This window comes from Drosophila suzukii, unplaced genomic scaffold (assembly GCF_043229965.1).
Source record: "Drosophila suzukii unplaced genomic scaffold, CBGP_Dsuzu_IsoJpt1.0 scf_5, whole genome shotgun sequence".
Taxonomy (NCBI): Eukaryota; Metazoa; Arthropoda; class Insecta; order Diptera; family Drosophilidae; genus Drosophila; species Drosophila suzukii.
Genome location: NW_027255937.1, coordinates 1,414,172 through 1,422,127, shown reverse-complemented (window position 1 = coordinate 1,422,127; position 7,956 = coordinate 1,414,172). Strand labels below are relative to the sequence as shown.

At 32.8% G+C, this 7,956-nt stretch overlaps 1 long non-coding RNA gene across 1 annotated transcript; it reads left to right on the top strand.

The window, feature by feature from the left end:
- Positions 1-1,269: 1,269 nt before the first annotated feature.
- LOC139354986 (uncharacterized) lies at positions 1,270-2,640 on the top strand. Its single transcript, XR_011605783.1, has 2 exons — positions 1,270-2,209; positions 2,275-2,640. It is a non-coding gene; the product is annotated as an uncharacterized lncRNA (long non-coding RNA).
- Positions 2,641-7,956: the final 5,316 nt, after the last annotated feature.

Below are 7,956 nucleotides of genomic sequence, written 5' to 3'. Positions count from 1 at the left end.
ATTTTATGTAAATTATAATAAGATCTTGATGCAAACCGATTTTAAATTTAGATATATCTAAAAGGTCTGTTATAACTACAGGTCTATTTTCGTGTTTATAAATTTCTTGTATATCGTCATTGTTTAGAATTTTAGTATTAAATACATCGATTTTGGCGAGTGTAATTGTGTCCATTAAATTCATAAGATTGTAAGTAAGCAAACGCCGACGATATTTTCTAAGCGGAACTTCTTGATCTTTAAAGGCTGTTTTGAATTCTTCAGATAAAGATTAGTAGGGTGTATTTGTATGTTCTGGATAAAACGATGGTGTATTTGTATGCTCTGGATAAATTTGTATTGTATGTTCTGACTCACTGTTTCGCTGGTGCGGGGGCGCTTATCGCTTGCGTAAGTTGTTGTTGTGGAAGTTGCTAGGGCCGCGCTCACTCCCCCTCCCACTCCCCCTCCCAGTTCCCCTCCCGCTTGTCCTCCCGCTTGTCCTCCCGCTTGTCCTGGTGCTTGACCCTCTGGGGGGTTGCGCTCACTCCCCCTCCCACTTCCCCTCCCACTTCCCCTCCCACTTCCCCTCCCACTTCCCCTCCCACTCCCCCTCCCCCTCCCCCTCCCCCTCCCCCCTCCCTATTTTATTGAAATGTACTACATAAGTATTTTATCTCTCTTTCTTTTCAGATTTTTTTCGTCTCGCAAACTGGTATAAATATGAGATGTATAGTACTGGGGTAATTCAGAAAGCAGAAGTCAAATTCAGAGCAAGAACTCACTTACACTATTTGAAGAGTCCTTCATCATCAGCATTATAAGCAGCAGCAGCAGCAGCAAATATGTCTGACTTTGGAGAACAGTTTAACGAGCTTGGGGCCGTCTCTCTGCCCCCAATAAAGAGTGTTAAGGCTCTCCCGTTTGACACACCGATTGTGATAAAGAACGCTGAAGTGAAGCAGACACGCTTCGGCGCTAAAATTATGCTCACATTTGAAGATTTTGTGGTGTTCTTACCAGAACGCTTTAGTACTCTGTCATCGCAAGCTGTGGAGCACATGGCGACGGGGGGCTACAAGCTAGTCAAACTTAAATCAGAAGGAGATAATTATATTTTAAATTTTTGTAACGAATAAGAAAAAAATAAAATAAACTTTTTTTATAAATATTTAAAACAAAACAAAACAAAAACAAAAATGGGTGATGCTTTACATAACAATAACAATCCTGGGCCTAGTAACACAAATCCTGTCGCTAGTGAAATACGATATTGTGATGTCTGTAATCTAAATGTTGCTAAAATTAGTTGGTCGCATCACTTACGCACCAACTTGCATAAACAATTATCTGGTGCGCAAATAAGTGATAACTTGCGGTGTATAAGAAGTGCATTTCGGAATCGTATTGAAACTTATATAATCACAAATCCAAATAAAGAATGCTTGGATATCAATTTATTTCAACAATCAATCAAAGAACAAGTGATCACTCTACTCCAAGAAGCTCAAAAAAAACACGTCAATATCAAATTTAATTTTGAACAATTCTGTAATTATGTTTTGATTAAAGAGAGTGAAGATCATTGTGAAATCAATCTAAAGTCATTTCAAACAAAAATGCAAGTCTTAAATCAAACAATGAGTCAGACTGAAAATCTAAATGAAATAATCAAAAATTTAAATGACTATATAAAAAGTGAGATGAGCGAGTTTCAAGAACGAGACAGTGGTTGGTCCCTAATTGAAATAGTTCATTTAGAAGTTAATATAAATAAATATCAGCTAATAAAGGGCTCGAATTTCATTGGTTTACCAAGAGAAATAGTAAACAGAAAAGCCTGCATCAACGTGCAAAATAGAGACGAATATTGTTTTAAATGGGCATTAATATCGGCTTTTGTGAAATTACCTTGTAATAAGAATCTACCCAATCAATATAAACGTAAAGGCATTTACAACATTGGATCGGATATAATAAATATAAATAATAAATCATTAAATTTTAGTGGATTAAAATTCCCCACACCGGTCGACAGCATAAAAATATTTGAAGAAAATAATCCTGAAATTAGTATAACTGTGTTGGGTGTAGACAGCGATGAAAAGACAATTATCGGTCCATATTATTTAACTAATAATAAAACTGACAACGTTTTACACACTATATATCTACTACTTCTCGAGAAGGATGACAAATATCACTATGCTTGGATTAAAAATATTTCCAAGTAAGTATTAAATTAGAAAATTAAAAAATAAAAAAATTATATTTATTTCTTTGATTCTCCATTAGATTACTTCGCAAACAAATAACGAAAAGTACGAGGAAGATTCATCTATGCAATGGCTGTTTTCTACATTTCTACGATAGCGACAAACTGGAACGACATATTATGGAGTGTAATAGAATTATAACTGAGATGCCTACAAATGAAACGGCGACTTTAAGATTTAAAAATTTAAAAAATCAATTAGATGTTCCTTTTGTAGCATATGCTGATTTTGAGTGTATTTTAGAAGGGATGAATCTGAAAACTTCGGATAACATAAATTTGATTCAAAAGCACATACCGTATGCATATAGTTATTATATAAAGTGTTCATTTGACAATAGTTTGGATATATATCGAATATATTATGGTGAAGATTGTGCAACACATTTTGTTGAGAGCATATATAATGATTGTTTAGTGTTATATCAAAATCACTTAAATGTAACGATACCCTTATATCCGCTATCAATGGAGCAACAAAAAATAATTGACTTAGAACAAAATTGTAGTATATGCGGTAATATATTAACTGAACAATCTAAAAGAGTTCTAGACCATTGTCACTTAACAGGCAAATATAGAGGTGTAGCACATAATAATTGCAATTTAAACTATAAATTAGCAAAATTTTTCCCAATATTTTTCCATAATCTCTCGGCATACGATGCTCATTTATTTGTAAAAGAATTAATTAAAATTCCTGGTGATATTTCTATAATTCCGCTAAACAAAGAGTTTTATATTTCGATCTCAAAGAAAATTTATATAAATCCCAATGAAACGTTAGAACTTCGATTTTTAGATTCATTTAGATTTATGCCTTCCAGTTTAGACAGCTTAGCCAGTTATTTAAAAGAAGAAAATCTAACCACAATAAAGTCATTTTTCACGGACCCGAACAAATTTCAAATGGTTAAACGTAAAGGCATATTTCCGTATAGCTATTTAAATTCAGTTGAACGCTTGTCAGATACACAATTACCGTTGCGCGAAAATTTTTATAACCAATTAACTGATAGACACTGTTCTGAAGAGAGTTATCAGCACGCTCAAAACGTTTGGAATGCCTTCGAGTGCACAAATTTATTAGATTATTTATTATTATATTTGAAGGTAGATGTGCTGTTGCTATGTGATGTTTTTGAGAATTTTAGAACAGTATGTAAAAAAATCTATAATTTAGATCCTTGTCAATATTATACAACTCCTGGTCTATCGTGGGATGCTATGTTGAAGACAACTAAAATTGAATTAGAACTACTCACAGATATTGATATGTATAATTTGATAATGAAAGGTATTAGAGGTGGTCTTGTTCAATGTAGTAAACGTCATTCTATTGCAAATAACAAATATCTAAATAACGATTACGACTGTAAGAAAGAATCAAATTATATTGTATACTTAGATGTTAATAACACCAGTTTACAAAAGAAAATTGATGAAATACGCCTTTCAGGAAACCTTTGTTTTCCGGTAAGATACATCTCCCTGATTAAGAAAAGGGCACTTAAAATTTTTTCTATGGTACCAATTTTTTTTTAAGTGTAAAAAACGTTTTTCGCACTTTTTTATTTTCTAACTCGAATTGTGATCAACCGAATTCGGTCATTAAGGACTCATTTTACAGGTAATAGAATGCCCTTTAACTTTCTTATACACATCATTAAGTTCCATTCATTAGTTCAAAAGCTACACTTCGTCAAAGTTGAAAAATTTGGAAAAAAATCAAAAACGCTGGCATAAATGGCTTCTTTAAAAATACACGCGTAAAAACCGAAATTAGTTTTATGTTGTTTTCTTGAAGGCTGAACCATAACGGAGAATATGCGCCATAGATCACGACAATCCGTTGGTAAATCGATTTTTAACAGATTTTTAAACGTATATACCCAAGTTCAGTATTCGGGAGCAGCGGCCGTTAAACGTTATTTTAAATTTTCAGTGTTGGGGAACGTAAGAATTTGGTGCAAGTTGTTATGCATAACGTCAGTTTCCTTGCTATTAGCGCTGGGCAAGCTAAAAAGTATGCGATTGCAGTTACGAGGAAATCATTTTTATATATTTTTAGCAAGGAAACTGACGTTATGCATAACAACTTGCACCAAATTCTTACGTTCCCCAACACTGAAAATTTAAAATAACGTTTAACGGCCGCTGCTCCCGAATACTGAACTTGGGTATATACGTTTAAAAATCTGTTAAAAATCGATTTACCAACGGATTGTCGTGATCTATGGCGCATATTCTCCGTTATGGTTCAGCCTTCAAGAAAACAACATAAAACTAATTTCGGTTTTTACGCGTGTATTTTTAAAGAAGCCATTTATGCCAGCGTTTTTGATTTTTTTCCAAATTTTTCAACTTTGACGAAGTGTAGCTTTTGAACTAATGAATGGAACTTAATGATGTGTATAAGAAAGTTAAAGGGCATTCTTTTACCTGTAAAATGAGTCCTTAATGACCGAATTCGGTTTATCACAACTCGAGTTAGAAAATAAAAAAGTGCGAAAAACGTTTTTTACACTTAAAAAAAAATTGGTACCATAGAAAAAATTTTAAGTGCCCTTTTCTTAATCAGGGAGATGTATCTTACCGGAAAACAAAGGTTTCCTGAAAGGCGTATTTCATCAATTTTTTTTTGTAAACTGGTGTAATTTATATGGGTATGCTATGTCACAAGCTATTCCGTATAAAAATTTTAAATGGCTAGAAGAAACAGAAGAGGGAATTTTTGAAAATTTTGATTTAAACACGTGCGTAGATGATCAACCAATTGGTTATATTTTAGAGGTCGATTTGGAATACACTGAAAACTTACACAGCCAGCACAATGATTTACCATTTTGTTCGCAGAACAAAAAAAATGAAAATATGGAACAATCAAAATTGATTGCAGACTTGACAAACAAATATAATTATATAATTCACTATAGAAATTTGCAGAAATGTCTTCGACATGGACTGATTTTAAAGAAAATTCATCGAATATTACAATTTGAACAATCTGATTGGCTTAAAAAATATATTGATTGTAACAATCATCACAGAACATTGGCTGTTAATGATTTTGAAAAGAATTTTTTCAAACTGCTAAACAATGCAGTCTATGGGAAGACAATGGAGAATGTCGACAAGAGAAAATCAATTAGATTAGTGTCCAGGTGGGAGAGTGATGGTAAAAAATTGGGAGCTAGAGCACTTATCTCAAAATTTAATTTTAAGAATATATTGCAATTGGCGGATGATTTCTTTGCAATTCAAATGAAAAAAGTGCATGTTGTCTATGATAAGCCTGTCTACATTGGCTTCACCGTTCTAGAATTATCAAAATTTAAAATGTACAATTTTCACTATGACTATATGAAGCCGAAATATCAAGAAAATATAAATTTAATGTATATGGATACTGATTCTTTTATCTATGATATTAAGACTATAGATTTTTATGATGACATTCGTTTTGAAATTGATCAGCATTTCGATACTTCAGAATATGATAAGGATAATGTTTTTAAATTACCATTGATAAACAAAAAAAAATTAGGTATGATGAAAGATGAGTGCAGGGGGGATATAATAAAAGAATTTATTGGACTCAGAGCTAAAATGTATTCAATACAAGTCTCTAATATAAATAATGCTGAAACAACGGAGATCAAAAAAATTAAAGGAGTAAAGGCGAGTGTGTCCTCAAAATTAACTATTAACGATTTTCGAGATTGCTTGTATAAAAAAAATAAGCAAGTTGGAACAATGTACTTATTTAAATCGAAATTACATCAAATTTATACGCAAGAGTATACAAAAGTCACCCTAAACTATTTAGATGATAAGCGCTATATAAAAGAGAATAATATAGACACACTTGCATGGGGTCACAAAGATATACCCTACTAAGTTAAGCTAAAAATAAAAAAAAATTGTCTTTTTTGCTTTATACAAATATATCACATTTTATTTTTTCGAAATAAAAATTTTAAACATAAATGACCACAGTTATATGTATTGAATTTTTGTTCATTTCTATAGTTATATTCAATGGGTGGTTTTAAATATTTCACAATTTCAATGGGCGGTTGCAAATCACCAAAACTATCATAGTATTCTTTATAATTTCTATTCTTGAAATATGCTACCCAATGCGTACCACTACCGCTTTCGTTATCTAAATTAATTATCCCACATTCGTTGGTCCATGGTTTCTTGGGGAGACGATCACGCATAAAAACACCACGAAAGTGTCTAAAATGCTGTTTACCAAAATCAATTAAATCAATATCGGTAAGTGCTTGTTTGGGTAGCATATTTATTAGTTTTTTGCTGAATATGGCTTATAAAATAGTCCATATCCTTTCTTATAAGGTTTCAAGAAAAGTCCTTTTCCCATCGCAATTGATTCCATATAGCGGTTATGACGTGTCGCTTCGGCTAATTGTTCTTTACCATTTTTGACAGCGTTTATTGCTTTAGCAACAGCAGATCCACCACTAGCAAGACCACCAACTGCACCAAGTGCAGTCAATATTGGTATCAACGGTAGGAATCCTCCAATTTTTGGTAATGGTATCACCCTCGGAATATTGGAGATATTATTCGCTAGACCTCGTCTTCGTCCTCGTTGTCCTCGTTGTCTTCGATGAAAACTAGGTGGGATTGATTGTTGAGATATCTGAATTGCTTCATCGATACTCGTAGGATTTCTTCGTTTCAAAATTCGCTTCGTTTGACTCACAATGCTTGCGAATGATTTTTTTCTTGTTTGTCGATGACGTCGACGTTGTTTTTTTTTATTACTAGCTGGTTTCCTCTTACGTTGACGTCGATTAGATTTGTTTTTAGACATACCTAGACCGAATTTAACTTTTGTTTTCATAGCGTTAGTCACAAACCAAGCAGCAGAACGTTCTTTTAGACCGCTATCTTTTGCTTTAAAACGTTCCCACGCTCTATCACCTAAAATATCATCGGCTTGATGACGATTTTTCAGGTCTTTGAATTGTGAATATGCAATATCGTGTTCTCGACACGCTGTATCTAGCGGATTAATCCCTTTGTCTCCACGTTTCAAACGCTCTGCAAGTTTTGTGCCTGGTCCACAAAATTGATATCCTGGCAAATGAAGTTCAATTGGTAGTTTGTTAATCAAGTTGTTAACGAGTCCACTACCAATTCGATACTGATATGAATTTAATTTATGTTTATACTTTATACGCATTATTGCATTTCCTTTTTTTTGTTTTTTGTTTATGACTATTCTGTTTCAATGACAATCGTACATTAAACAAAAACGAAATATATACTCAAATATTTATAGTATTTTCATTAGTAGTTGTAAAAATTTGTCCAATAAAACAACAACAACAACAACAACAACAACAACAACAAAATGAGATTTATAAAACAAACCAGACAAATTAAAGTTCGAAATGTCGATCAAATTTGTGGTGAGGGGGATAGGAGTGGAAAAATTACACATAGCCCATTGTTACCGAATTCGATACGTGCTCTAATTGTGGGGCCATCTAATTGTGGAAAGACAAACGTAATGATAAGTTTGATCGAAAGTCCCAATGGACTTAAATTTCAAAATATATACATTTATTCAAAATCGTTGTATCAGACAAAGTATCAATATTTAATGAAATTGATTAAACCAATTAAGGGGATACACATGTTCACGTTTTCAGACAAGGAAAAAG